Source organism: Arachis stenosperma, chromosome 3 (assembly GCF_014773155.1).
Source record: "Arachis stenosperma cultivar V10309 chromosome 3, arast.V10309.gnm1.PFL2, whole genome shotgun sequence".
Classification (NCBI taxonomy): Eukaryota; Viridiplantae; Streptophyta; class Magnoliopsida; order Fabales; family Fabaceae; genus Arachis; species Arachis stenosperma.
Window position 1 is genome coordinate 117,740,359 of NC_080379.1, and position 15,690 is coordinate 117,756,048.

General features: G+C 37.4%; 1 non-coding gene across 1 annotated transcript; it reads left to right on the forward strand.

Annotated features, from left to right (window-relative positions):
- Positions 1 to 10,352: 10,352 nt before the first annotated feature.
- LOC130971655 (small nucleolar RNA R71) lies at positions 10,353 to 10,456 on the forward strand. Its single transcript, XR_009082865.1, has one exon. It is a non-coding gene; the product is annotated as a small nucleolar RNA R71 (small nucleolar RNA).
- Positions 10,457 to 15,690: the final 5,234 nt, after the last annotated feature.

Here is a 15,690-nt window from a genome sequence, read left to right on the forward strand (position 1 = left end):
CACTTGACTTTCCTCCATGGTTAGAGGTTAACTAAGTGGGAGTAATGGACAATTTGTTATCACGATTGAGGATGATAACTAGGATAGGACTTCTAGTTCTCATATCTTGCCAAGAGCTTTGTTAGTTGTTAGTTTATTTCCTTTTTCATTTATATTTCTTTTCTAAAATCTCAAAACACCCCAAAATAACTCACAACCAATAACAAGACACTTTATTGTAATTCCTAGGGAGAACGACCCGAGGTTCAATACTTCAGTTTATAAATTTTAAGGGTTTGTACTAGTAACAAACAACTTTTTATATGAAAGGATTATTAATTGGTTTAGAAACTATACTTGCAACGAGAATTCATTTGTGAAATTCTATACCATCAAAAATCCAATCATCAAAATGGCGCCGTTGCCAGGGAATTGCAATGGTGTTATGTTATTGGTTATTGTACATATGTGAATAGTGTGAATATCTTGCTTTTTGCTTTATTTGCTAGTTGTAGAATTTTATTTCTCTTGTTTTCCATTATCTTTTGATTTTTGTTTTTTCTTTCCATTATGAATTCTCATTTTGGCTATGAGTGTGATTACAACTATGTTGTAGGAAGTGGAGATTGCAATAAAGAGATGTATCAAGGATGGGATAACCAAAGGTGGGAGGAGCCATATGCATATGATCAATCTGCAAGGCAACAACCTCCACCAATGCACTATGAAGAAGAGTCATTCTATGATGCATATCAATCAAATGGCTATGGTGAATCTCCTTGCGACTTTTAAGAACCACCACCATATGCCTATGAATCATATCCTCAACATAACCCTCAACCATACTCACAAGCCTCTTTTCACCAAATACCTATATATGACCCTAATCCTTATCCACCATACCAACTACCTTTTGAGCCATATGAGCCACACATAGAACCGCCACCATTCCAACCTCAATACTTCCAAGAACCACCCTCAAAAAATGAAAGTTTTCAACCACAAGATGAATTCTACCTTTCACCATAACCTCACATGGAAGAATATTCATGCCTATCGATCCAAGAGCCATATGATCCCTATCATGATATCCAAGCAGAACAAGAGTCAAGGGATCATCTAAAGGAAGCATTGGATCAATTTCAAGCAACCATGGAGCATGTTGTGCAACAAGTGGAAAAAGTGGAGAATGTTGAACCACCACACCCTAATTATGATGAACCACCATCCTATTATGAACCCTTCCCCCAATATGATGAACCCTCCCATCCACCCCAACCTCTAATGGATGAAACCATCGGTGTTCTTCTTCAAGGACAAGAGGAGATGACAAGGGATGTGCAATAATTCATAACCGCCTTGGATGAGGTGGTAAACCAGCTAGCATCCCAACTTTTGGACACTCAAGGAACTCCCATGGCTACATGTGGAGAATCTAAAGAGGAGCATAGCATGAAAGAGAGATTGGAAACTCCGGTGGAAAAGAAGGAATACTACTTTGTGTTAGAACAATTGGGGGAACCTATGACCATTGAAGAAAAGGAAGAAGTGGTTGAAGACTTAGGAGATGCGGAACCTCCATGGGAACCTAGAGTTGAAGAAAACCCCTCCAAGAAGATTGAAGTTGATGTTGAGGAAGAATGTGCACAACCTCCAAGACATATCCCATATGAAGACTTGGAAGGAATAGAGCAATAATCGAGTTCCCTTGGAGATGAAGATCAAGCATCAAATCCTAGTGGTGAAGAATCCGTTGGAATTGAAGAACCTTCTCCTGATGAAGAAGAGAGCGATGTGGAGGTAGATTTCTCTCAACCTCCCATTTATGATTTAAGTGATGGAGAAGAGTTAGATGAAATTTATGAATAAAGGGTTGAATTTGAAAAATCTTGTGAAGAGGTGGGAGTCCTTAGAAAAAGAAGGACGGGAGTTGAATATGCTTTATCAAGATCCTTGGAAGCTTCTTTGCCTAGGTTGTCATCTATTCCTTCACTTGAGTGGGTAAAACTCATTTCTATTAGCTTTATTACCCCACTTGAGTATGGTTTGCTTGAAACAGATGGTCAACTTAGGATGATTTGTGGGATAAAGCGTAAGAGAAGAATGTTTAGTGGTTGGCGTTGCAAATCAAGGCTCATTCTGGTTGATACCTCAAGGCTTAGATGCAAGGGTTGGGCTAGTGCTCACTTGAATGGGTCTAAAAGGAGAGTTTGGTATCACCTTGAGAATTCATCTTGCTTACCACCCAGATGGATTAATGATGATCAACTTCAAGACGGGTCTGAAATCAAAGTATGGGATCCCGAACCACAAGACGAGGACCAACTTTGGGAACCCCAAGCTTGTGAAGAACTCCATCATCACTTGGTGCAACAAATAAGAAATCTTGGGGCACAATGGAGAACCAAGCATTGGTGGGAGTTCCAAGATGAATTCAAGCACAAGCCACCTTGAGAGGAGCTCCCCATAAGTCCAACTTAAGGACAATAAACAAAAATGCTAGGTGGGAGAAAACCCCACCATGGTAACTTCTTTTCATTTTCTCTTTTTTTTGTACATATTGGTAAAAGTAGTTTAATTTCGTGTTTTGATTAGTTTGTTGAGTTTAATTAGTATTTTATCATGTTAAATAAGGTTTTAGGGTGTTTTGGTAGCTGTTTGGAGGATTAGAATGCTTGGATTGGTGCAAAAACATAAAAAAAATAGAGCACCATCCACGTGTACGCGCACCGTATGTGTACGCATGCATCAAGCATTTTCAACCATCCACGTGCGCGCGCGCCATGCGTGCATACGCGTGGATTGAGAAGTTCCATATTCCATACATTTTCCAGAGAGTTGTGCCTGCGCTACGCTAATGTTGTGCCTTTGGCACAAACCCACTCGCGCGTACGCGCACATGACGCGTACGCACAACTCTCGAAATAAACCATCCGCGCGCGCAGCATGCGCGCGTATGCGCGGATTTCCTTCCTTCACCACATTTCTTTTCTTCTCCTCTTTCCTTTTCTTTCCTTCTCCTTTCTTCTTCCCTTCTCCTACCCCTCATCCAACACCATTGATAACCATTTATTTTAGTTAGTTAATTAGTTAGTTTTAGTTTAGTTTTCATTTTATTTTCTCTCTTTTCATTATAAGTGTTGGATTATTGACTTTGTTTACTATACATTGCTGCCCCTTATTTCCTAAATGCTAATTTAGCATGAATATTTTTAGATAATCTTTGTTGGATTCTATGATTGAGGTTATATTTTGCTACTTGGTTTTGAGTTTTTCATGCTTACCTTTTAAAAAAAACACCAAGTGATGAGAATTGTCTTCGAGCTTGTAACTCTTCTTGAATTACATGATTTGGCCACCTTGTGATTTGAGCCTTATTCTTCGATTAGGCAACCTCTTGATGGATGATGTTGCGCATTTACCTTAATGCATTGTGTTTCATGATTATATGCATCCATATGTTTTTCGCTTGAATGCCTTGATGCTTCTTTAATGCTTGTTTTACCTTACAAATCTACTTAAAGCATCTCAAGCACACTAGGATAAGTGAAGTGTATACTTCTTTTGTGACATTGCTTTTTATGCTAGTGGATGTTCTAAACTGCACAATTTGGAATTCACACACTTATTTGTCATTAATGTCACACTAATTCACTCACTCACTCCTAGTTATTTACCTCATTCCAACAATTATGCTACCTTGCTTTTGTCTCTTCTTATCCTATGGTGTTATTTTCTATTTTTCATGAACAATGCACCACAAGCAAACATGGAAGCAAGACTAAGAACACGCAGCAACCCGGAGAGTCACCGTACCTCCTTGCTTATCTTTGAGTGCACCGAGGACGGTGCAAACTTTTAAGTGTGGGGAGGTCGTCCGACCGATCGGCGATTTTGGGTGACAAGTTTCTAATTCCAATACTTTTGCATTTCATTCTAGGATTTTAGGATCTTTACTTGCATTTTCTTAATTTTTGCATATGTATACACAATAAGCTTAGTCAAAATAATGAAATTTTTCAAGGATTTCTATCTATAGGGCACCAATTGATTTGAGTGAAAACTTTTCATAGAGCTTGCTTGAATTATATATATTGTGGATCATGTTTTTGAGCTAAGAACACAAGCAAGTGAGATTTGAATTATATATATTGTGGATCATGTTTTTGAGCTAAGAACACAAACAAGTGAGATTTGAGCCTAATGGTGTGGTTACATCTTATAACCACTTATTTTCCTTCTTGTGTGCATTATTCTCTTTCTATGATTGTAATCTTTGATTTGTTCAATTCTTTATTTCCATTATTTTGTGTATTCATGCATTTATATGATTGAGGCCATCATTTCATTTAGCATACTTACCCAAAAAGCCTTACCTTTTATCTTCATTTGTTAGCCAAATTTGAGCCTACAATTAACCCACTTGTTCTTATTTTAGCACATTACAAGCCTTAAAGTGAAAAACAATAAAAGTCCTTAATTTGGATTTTTGATTAGCTTAGGCTAGTGTGTGTGAGTATCATTCAAGTGTGGGAATCTTGGGACATTGGGTGAATAAAAGGGTAGTTTTGTATTGTTATTGAAAATATTGGGAATTGGGTACATACTCATATATTGATCAAATGTAAAACCTTATCCATTAATGCTCTTGTATATAGAAAATGAGAAAAACAAAAGGAAAAGAAAAAAAAGAAAAAAAAAGAAAAGAAAAAGAAAAATAATATTTAAAAGAAAAAAATATAGAAAAAAAAGGAAAGAAAAAGAAGAAAAACAATAAAAAGGGGTCAAATGCCCCAAAGCAAAGTGTAGCTCAATAAAATCAATGCATAAGTGTTGTGAAATGAAAAGAAAATGCATGAGTATGTGAAAAAGTGAGAAAAAATGGGTAGTTAGGTTAGAATTTAATTCTATACGATGTCATAGGTTAAGTGGAAAGTTTAAGCTTATCAAATATTCAAATTTCAAGCTCATTTAACCATATATGCATCCTACCTTAACCCTAACCCCATTACAACCTAAAGAAAAGACCTCATGATAGATGTATGCATGCATGAAATATATGTTGATTGTTAGAAGAAGAACAAATCTTGGAAAGCATGATTAGGGGAGAATTGAGAGAATCAACCCTAAACACTTGAGCGAATAGAGTGCAAATACATCCGGTGAGGGTTTGATGCTCAATTACATGTTTTCACCTATGATCATCTCTTCATGCAAGTTTGTAAAAACATTTAATAACTCAATTCAATTGTGGATTAGACTTGCTAGTCCTAGGCCTTGTGCATATATGCTTCTTGGGAATTAATTTATTTTGACCAAGCAATTGCATTCATTTAGATAGTTGCATATAGGTAGATTGCATTTAGTTAGTTTCCATTGAATAAATGTTGACGCCCTTTGTTTCTCTCTTGGCTTAAGCATGAGGACATGCTTGGTTTAAGTGTGGGGAGGTTGATAAACCCCATTTGTAGGGTTTATCTTGTACTTGATTTAGGGGATTTTATAACCTTTTACCCACATTTATCCATTGAAATAGCATGGTTTTATAACTTCTCTGTTAATTGTGCTTAAGAGTGAAAACATGCTTTTTAGGTCTTAAAATAGCTAAATTTAATTCACCTTGATTCCATTAGATGCCTTGATATGTTTGTTAAGTGATTTCAGATTTAGGAGGCAAAGATTGGATTAAGGGAAAAAAGGAAAAGCATGTAAAAATGGAGAACTCATGAAGAAATGATGGAATCGCAAAAGCTGTGAAGCCGACCTCTTCGCACTTAATCGGCCCTAACTTTAGCTACAAAGGTCCAAATGATGCGGTTCCAGTTGGGTTGGAAAGCTAACATCCGGCGCTTCGAAATGATATAAGATTTGCCATAGTTTCTACACGTATGGTGATGCGCACGCGCACTATACACGCACGCGTCGTTGCTGCCATATGATCCACTTAAAGCAATACGTGGCCAGCGAATTCTAAAGCTTTGTGGGCCCAATCCAACTCATTTCTGATGTTATTTAAGCCAAGGATTGAAGGGGAATCAATATACTTTAGATACTTTTACATCTAGTTACCATTAGTTTAGTTTAGCTTAGTTTAGTAGTTAGAGTTAGTTTCTAGAGAGAGAAGCTCTCACTTCTCTCTAGAATTAGGATTAGGTTTAGATTGGAATTTCTAGATCTAGGTTTTCATTCACTCTTTCTTCTACTTCTACTCTTCAATTCTTTGTTGTTACATTTATTCTTCTTTCATTCTTTTGTTGTAATCTCTTTTATGTTGTTCTTGTGTTTTGTTGTAGATCTACTTTTGTTTCTTCTACTCTCTTTCAATTCAGTCAAGGTAATTCATAATAAATGTGTTTCTTTTGATTGTTGTTGTTAATTCTTTTCAATAATTATTGTTAGATTCTATTCTTGTTATCAATTTACTATGCTTTTCTTTCGTGCCTTCCAAGTGTTTGATGAAATGCTTGGTTGGGTTTTAGTGTAGGTTTTGTTCCTCTTGGCCTTGGTTGAGTAATTAGTGACTCTTGAGTTATCTAATTCCTTTGTTGATTGATAATTAGAAGTTGCTAATTGATTTGAATGCCTCTAAAGCTAGTCTTTCCTTTAGGAGTTGATTAGGACTTGAGGAATCAAATTGATTCATCCACTTGACTTTCCTCCATGGTTAGAGGTTAACTAAGTGGGAGTAATGGACAATTTGTTATCACAATTGAGGAGGATAACTAGGATAGGACTTCTAGTTCTCATATCTTGCCAAGAGCTTTATTAGTTGTTAGTTTATTTCCTTTGCCATTTATATTTCTTGTCTAAAATCTCAAAAACCCCAAAATAACTCACAACCAATAATAAGACACTTTATTATAATTCCTAGGGAGAACGACCCGAGGTTCAATACTTCGGTTTATAAATTTTACGGGTTTGTACTAGTGACAAACAACTTTTTGTATGAAAAGGATTATTGATTGGTTTAGAAACTATATTTACAACTAGAATTCATTTGTGAAATTCTATACCATCAAAAATCTAATCATCAGCTTGTCCTCTTCAATGAGGATGTCTTCCTCTATGACAATTCCAACTAAATTGCATAGGTGACAGATGAGATGAGGGAAGGCTAGAGATATGAATTCCAAGCTTTGTTAGCCACTTTGTAGAGTTCTAGAGATATGACTTCATGAACTTCTACTTCCTCTCCAATCATGATGCTATGGATCATGATAGCCCGATCTACAGTCACTTCGGATCGGTTACTAGTAGGAATGATGGAGCGTTGGATGAATTCCAACCATCCTCTAGCCACGGGTTTAAGGTCATGCCTTCTCAATTGAATCGGCTTGACTTTGGAGTCTCTTTTCCACTGAGCTCCTTCTACACATATGTCCATGAGGACTTGGTCTAACATTTGATCAAACTTGACCCTTCTAGTGTAGGGGCGTGCATCTCCATGCATCATTGGCATGTTGAATGCCAACCTCACATTTTCCGGACTGAAACCTAAGTATTTCCCCCGAACCATTGTAAGCCAATTCTTTGGGTTCGGGTTCATACTTTGATCATGGTTCTTGGTGATCCATGCATTAGCATAGAACTCTTGAACCATTAAGATTCTGACTTGTTGAATGGGGTTGGTGAGAACTTCCCAACCTCTTCTTCGAATTCTATATCGGATCTCCAGACACTCATTCCTTTTGAGCATGAAAGGGACCTCAGGGATAACCTTCTTCTTGGCCACAACTTCATAGAAGTGGTCTTGTTAGACCTTTGAGATAAATCTCTCCATCTCCCATGACTTGGAGGTGGAAGCTTTTGCCTTCCCTTTTCTCTTTCTAGAGGTTTCTCCGGCCTTAGGTGCATAAATGGTTATGAAAAAACAAAAAGCAATACTTTTTCCACACCAAACTTAAAAGGTTTGCTCGTCCTCGAGCAAAAGAAGAAAGAAGGACGAAGAAGAAGAAGAAGAAATGGAGGAGATGGATAGTTATGAGTGGCTCGGCCAAGGTGGAAAAGAAGTGTTTGTGATGTGAAAATTTGAAGGATGGATAAGGGGTTTATATAAAAGTGGAGAGAGGGGTAGGGTTCGTGTATTAGGGTTGGGTTTGGAAGGGAAAAGATGTGAATTTGAATGTTGAGGTAGGTGGGGTTTTTGGGGAAGAGTGGATGGAGGTGATTGGTGAAGGGTATTTGGGGAAGGGTGTTATTGGAATGTGTGAGGAAGAGAGAGTGAGTTGAGGTAGGTGGGGATCCTGAGGTGTCAAGGATTTCTCATCCCTATACCATTCTGGCGTGTAAACGCCCTCTGAGTGCTAATCTTGGCGTTAAACGCCTGCTTTTGTTCCCTTTCTGGCGTTTAACACTAGCTTTTCTTCCCTTTCTGGCGTTTAACGCCAGCTTAGTGCCCTTTTCTGGTGTTAAACGCCAGTCTGGTGCCTTTTTCTGGCATTAAACGCCCAGTATGGTGCCAGACTGGGCGTTTAATGCCCATTTTGCTACCCTTACTGGCGTTTAAACGCCAGTAAGCTCCTCCTCTAGTGTGTGCTATTTTTAATGCTGTTTTTTAATTTGCTTTGATTTTTGTACATATTTTTGTGACTCCACATGATCATCAACCTAAAGAAAACATAAAATAACAATGGAAAATAAAAATTCAACATAGATAAGTAAAAATTGGGTTGCCTCCCAACAAGCGCTTCTTTAATGTCAATAGCTTGACAGTGAGCTCTCATGGAGCTTCAAAGATATTCATAGCATAGTTGGGGCCTCCCAATACTAAACACCAAACTTAGAGTTTGAATGTGGGGGCTCTGTTTGACTCTATATTGAGAGAAGCTTTTCTTGCTTCTTCTCTATGTGTATAGAAGGGGATCCTTGAGCCTTAAACACAAGGTAGTCCTCATTTACTTGAAGGACCAACTCTCCCCTGTCAACATCAATCACAGCTTTTGTTGTGGCTAGAAAAGGTCTGCCAAGGATGATGGATTCATCCTCATCCTTCCTCGTGTCTAGGATTATGAAGTCAGTAGGGATGTAAATGCCTTCAACCTTTACCAAGACATCCTCTACAAGTCCATAAGCCTGTTTCTTTGATTTTTCTGCCATCTCTAGTGAGAATCTTGTAGCTTGTACCTCAAATATCCCTAGTTTCTCTATTACAAAGAGTGGCATGAGGTTTATGCCTGACCCCAGGTCACATAGGGCCTTCTCAAAGGTCATGGTGCCAATGGTGCAAGGTATTAAGAACCTTTCGAGATTCAGTTTCTTTTGAGGTATCTTCAGGTGAGCCAAGGCGTTTAGTTTATTAATGAGCAAGAGAGGTTCATCCTCCCAAGTCTCATTACCAAATAATTTGGCATTCAGCTTCATGATTGCTCCTAGATACTGAGCAATTTGCTCCTCAGTAGTAACTTCATCTTCATTAGAAGAAGAATATTCTTCAGAGCTCATGAATGGTAATAGGAAGTTCAGTGGAATCTCTATGGTCTCTAGATGAGCCTCATATTCCTTTGGTTCCTCAAGTGGGAACTTCTTTTCGTTCAGAGGACATCCCATGAGGTTTTTCTCACTGGGAATCACGTCCTCCTCACTCTCTCCAGGTTTGGCCATGTTGGTCATGGTTATGGCCTTGCACTCTCTCTTGGGATTTTCTTCTGTGTTGCTTGGGAGAGTGATAGGAGGAGTTTCAGTAACCTTTTTACTCAGCTGACCCACTTTTGCCTCTAAATTTCTAATGGAGGATCTTGTTTCATTCATGAAACTTAGTGTGGTCTTAGATAGATCAGAGACTATGTTTGCTAAGCTAGAGAGGCTCTGCTCAGAATTCTCTGTCTGTTGCTGAGAAGATGATGGAAAAGGTTTGCTATTGCCAAACCTGTTTCTCCCACCATTATTGTTATTGAAGCCTTGTTGAGGCTTCTGTTGATCCTTCCATGCGAAATTTGGGTGATTCCTCCATGAAGAATTGTAGGTGTTTCCATAGGGTTCTCCCATGTAATTCACCTCTTCCATTTGCAGGATTCTCAGGGTCATAAGCTTCTCCTTCAGATGAGGCTTCTTTAGCACTGCCAGATGCATCTTGCAATCCAGTCAGATTCTGAGAAATTATATTGACTTGCTGAGTCAATATTTTGTTTTGAGCCAATATGACATTCAGAGTATCAATCTCAAGAACTCCTTTCTTCTGAGTTGTTCCATTGTTCACAGGATTTCTTTCAGAAGTGTACGTGAACTGGTTATTTGTAACCATTTCAATGAGTTTCTGGGCTTTTGTAGGCATTTTCTTCAGATGAATAGATCCACCTGCAGAATGGTCCAATGACATCTTGGATAACTCAGATAGACCATCATGGAAGATACCTATGATGCTCCATTCTGAAAGCATGTCAGAATGACACCTTCTAATCAATTGCTTGTATCTTTCCCAAGCTTCATAGAGGGATTCACCTTCCTTCTGTTTGAAGGTTTGAACTTCTACTCTAAGCTTACTCATCTTTTGAGGTGGAAAGAATTTAGCTAAGAAGGCATTGACCAGCTTTTCCCAAGAGTTCAGGCTGTCTTTAGGTTGTGAGTTCAACCATATACTAGCTCTGTCTCTTACAGCAAAAGGGAAAAGCATAAGTCTGTAGACCTCGGGATCAACTCCATTGGTCTTAATAGTGTCATAGATTTGCAAAAATTCAGCCAAGAACTTATGAAGATCTTCCAATGGAAGTCCATGAAACTTGCAATTCTGTTGCATCAGAGAAACTAATTGAGGCTTAAGCTCAAATTTGTTTGCTCTAATGGCAGGAATAGAGATGCTTCTCCCATAGAAGTCGGGAGTTGGTGCAATAAAGTCACCAAGCACCTTCCTTGCATTGTTGGGATTGTTGTTATTTTTGGCTGCCATGTCTTCTTCTTTTTCGAAAATTTCTGTCAGGTCCTCTCCAGAGAGTTGTGCTTTAGCTTCTCTTAACTTCCTCTTCAGAGTCCTTTCAGATTCAAGATCAGCTTCAACAAGAATGCCTTTATCTTTGTTCCTACTCTTATTAGAGAGAAGAAAACAAAGAAAGTATGGAATCCTCTATGTCACAGTATAGAGATTCTTTGATGTGTTAGAGGAAAAGACGAATAGAAGGATGAGGTAGAGAGAGGAATTCGAACTTATAGAGAGAGAGGGGGTCCAAATTATCAAAGGAAGATAAGTGTTAGTGATTAAATAAAAAGATATAGGATAGAGAAGAAATTCGAATATTAAAATTAAAATAATTGGTTAATTAAAAAGATTTTTGAAAAAGTGGTTAGTGATTTTCGAAAATTTTAAGTGGAAAAGTGGTTAGGTGGTTTTGAAAATAATTTTGAAAAGATAAGAAGTTAGAAAAAAAGAGTTTGAAATCAAATTAAAAGAGATATGATTGAAAAAAATTTGATTTTAAAAAGATATGATTGAAAAGATATGATTGAAGAAAATTTGATTTTTAAAAAGATATGATTGAAAAGATATGGTTGAAAAAGATTTGATTTTTTTTTTTTAAAATTAATGACTTGACTGACAAGAAATTAAAAGATATGATTCTAAAATTCAAATATTGAACCTTTCTTAACAAGAAAGTAACAAACTTGAAATTTTTGAATCACAACATTAATCGTTAGCAAGGATTTTCGAAAATATTAAAAGAAAAAGGAAAAAGATTTTATTTTGAAAAAGATATGATTGATAAGAGAGGATATGAAAAAAGATAAGATTTTGAAAAATTAGTTTTAAAACTTGAAAAATTGAAAAAGATTTGAATTGAAAACAAAACTACCTCCTTGGTGATATACTGGCGTTAAACGCCCAGAATGGTATCTATTCTGGCGTTTAACGCCCACTTTTCTACCTCCTTGGGCGTTAAACGTCATCTGAAACTCTAGAATTCACTCTTAAAAATTCTGAAGAACAAAATTAAAAGAAAAATACCTAATCTAAGCAACAAAATAAACCGTCAGTTGTCCAAACTCGAACAATCCCCGGCAATGGCGCCAAAAACTTGGTGCACGAAATCATGATCTGATAAACTTTCTTCACAACTTTGCGCAGCTGATCAGCAAGTGCACTGGGTCGTCCAACTAATACCTTACGTGAGTAAGGGTTGATCCCACGGAGATTGTCGGCTTGAAGCAAGCTATCGTTATCTTGTAAATCTCAGTCAGGAAGATTCAAATGGTTATGGGATTTTGATAATTAAAGGATAAATAAGACATAAAATAAGATAGAAATACTTATGTAATTCATTGGTGGGAATTTCAGATAAGCGTATGGAGATGCTTTATTCCTTCTGAATCTCTGCTTTCCTACTACCTTCATCCAGTCATGCGTACTCCCTTCCATGGCAAGTTGTATGTTGGAGGATCACCGTTGTTAATGGCTACCGTCCATCCTCTCAGTGAAAATGGTCCGGCTACGGGTTGCATAGGGCTAATCATCTGTCGGTTCTCGATCATGTCGGAATAAGATCCATTGATACTTTTGCACACTGTCACTGCGCCCAACAATCACGAGTTTGAAGCGCGTCACAGTCATCCCATCCCAGATCCTACTCAGAATACCACAGACAAGGTTTAGAGTTTTCGGATCTCAAGAATGCTGCCAATTGATTCTAGCTTATACCACGAAGACTCTGATCGCACGGAATGGAAGGTTCTGTTGTTAGGAGAGGCAACCATGCGTCGTGAACCAGGAGGCCAAGAGATATGCATTCAATCTTATTTTCAGGTAGAACGGGAGTGGTTGTCAGGCACGCGTTCATAAGTGAGAATGGTGATGAGTGTCACTTGATCATCACATTCATCATGTTGAAGTGCAAATGGATATCTTAGAACAAGAATAAGCTTGAATTGAATAGAAAATAGTAGTAATTCCATTAATTCATGAGGAGCAGCAGAGCTCCACACCTTAATCTATGATGAGTAGAAATTCCACCGTTGAAAATACATAAGTGATGAAGGTCCAGGCCTGGCCATGCCTCCCAAATAACATGAAACAATCGAAAAAAGGATTCAAAGACCTGATCCCAAGATCAAAGATGATCAAAAGATGAAAATACAATAGTAAAAGGTCCTATTTATAGTGAACTAGTAACCTAGGGTTTACAGAAATAAGTAAATGATGCAGAAATCCACTTCCGGGGCGCACTTGGTGTGTGCTTGGGCTGAGCATTGAAGTTCTCACGTGCATAGGCTTCTCTTGGAGTTAAACGCCAGCTCTGGTGCCAGTTTGGGTGTTTAACTCTGGCTTTTATGCCAGTTCTGGCGTTTAATGCTAGAAAAGGGTCTCTGACCGACATTTTGACGCCAGTTTGCGCCATCAAATATTGGGCAAAGTATGGACTATTATACATTTCTGGAAAGTCCAAGATGTCTACGTTCCAACGCAATTGAAAGCGCGCCAATTAGGCTTCTATAGCTCTAGAAAATCCACTTCGAGTGCAGGGAGATCAGAATCCAACAGCATCTTCAATCCTTTCTCAGCCTCTGAATAAGATTTTTGCTCAGGTCCCTCAATTTCAGCCAGAAAATACCTGAAATCACAAAAAAAAACACACAAACTCATAGTAAAGTCCAGAAATGTGATGTTTGCATAAAAACTAATAATTATATACTAAAAACTAACTAAATCATACTAAAAACTACCTAAAAATAATGACAAAAAGCGTATAAATTATCCGCTCATCACATACCACCAAAGTTTTAATCTATTTCCTTCGAATTCTCAACAATTATGATGTATATAATTTGATTAATTTCACTTTGTCATTATTTATAAGAATTTACAAATTAACATGACTTTGGTGTCATATAGTGTTTGATCCGATAGAGAAGAATATAAACAGTGCATTCAAGATTAGCAACACAGTTACAAAAACAATAACAACTCTTTGTCTTCGAGTCTTAAGAAGAAAACTCCATAATCACAGTGGATATTCTCATATTCTTCCTTTCTTACCCACGTAACACATCTTTTTTTTTTCTTGACATATTATAAAAGTGTATTTATAATACACTTTTTTCGGTGAAACACGAGGTCAAAGCTCAAAGGAAATTACATTTTTACTGGGGAATTTCTAACCACAACTTACTGACAAGTGCATTGAGTCGTAACAAGTAATAAACTCAGGTGAGTGAGTGTCGATCCCACGAGGATTAATGCGCTAACCAAGCAATGGTTGATACATTTTTCTAGTTAGAAAAGTTGAAATAGGAGTTTTGAAGATCAGATAACATAACAGACAATGAATTAACAAAAGCAAACAGTAAATGGTTGAAAAATAGAATTAGAAAGAACTTAAGGATTTGGAGATGTTTAAATGTCTAGATTAACATTCAATGTCAACTACCTTGATCATGCAATGATTTAGTTTATAGCAAATCCTAGGTGCTTGAATTCCTAGGCAATTCAATCTCCTCTAATCCAACGAACTATTAATTCCTTGATCAATCAATTATACTAGAAGGTTAAGTACCATTTATGATTTATAAGCCACACAAATCCTAAGAACCCAAAAATGATGCAGTTATATGTCACATACCACATTAATTCTAGATAATTAAAGATTTGTGAGAAAGTGGTTTCAAGCTATAACGCTAATGATATAACTTTTCCATGATTCAAGAGAATTCAAATCAGATAAGAGTTATTTTCCAATAATCACTAATCCGTATGATGAAGAATGAAACCAACTTTTAAACATAAATCAATGCATTAATCGAGAATAGAAGAACAAATAATTATTAGTCCATCAAAGTAAACAGAGCTCTTAACTTTAACAATAGAGGTATAGTGGCTCATGGTGTGGAGAAAATCCTAGCAGAGAAAAGTGTAAAATTGCAGAATAAAAATTAGGAGAAGAGAAGTTCCTACGAGGGCGAATATCTATCCTATTTATAGTCCTAGTTAAAACTGATTTAAAACTTAAAATAAAAACCTAAATATATCTTCTCTAATTGTTATTTTATTTACAAAATGAAATCTCCAAAGCCTTGTTGATTTGTTTGCATGCATGGTCCCTAATTTGATCCACGGCATCAGCACTAAATTCGGTGATAGGGCATTTAGCGCCACCCACACATAAGCCTTGCACGAGTTTCGACGTCCCCGGTGCTAAACGCCAGTGATGTGGCGTTTAGTGCCACTAGTCTAGAAACTTTTGCACATTTTACGAAGCTCTCAGTGCTAAACGCCGAGTCGTGGCATTTAGCACCAACTGTCCAAGAGGAATTGGTCTTGTTAAGCTCTTGCAGTCGTGCATACGCGCAGCTGGTGGACGAAATTGTGATCACTATGTTCTTCTATCTTTTGAGCTTTAGTATGAATATACCCTTAGGGCACTGTTTATTTTTCTTTATTGGAATTCACAACTCCGTTCAACTAACCAGCAAGTGTACTGGGTCGTCCAAGTAATAACCTTACGTGAGTAAGGGTCGAATCCACAGAGATTGTTGGTATGAAGCAAGCTATGGTCACCTTGCAGATCTCAGTTAGGGAGATTAAAATTGGATTATGGGTTTAAATCTGATTAATAAAATAAAAAGAAAATACATAATAAAAAGGATAGAAATACTTATGTAGATTCATTGGTAGGAATTTCAGATAAGCGGAATGGAGATGCTGTAGAGCTTCTCGGACGCCTGCTATCCCATTGCTTCTACTCAATCCTTCTTACTCCTTTCCATGGCAAGCTGTATGTAGGGCATCACCGT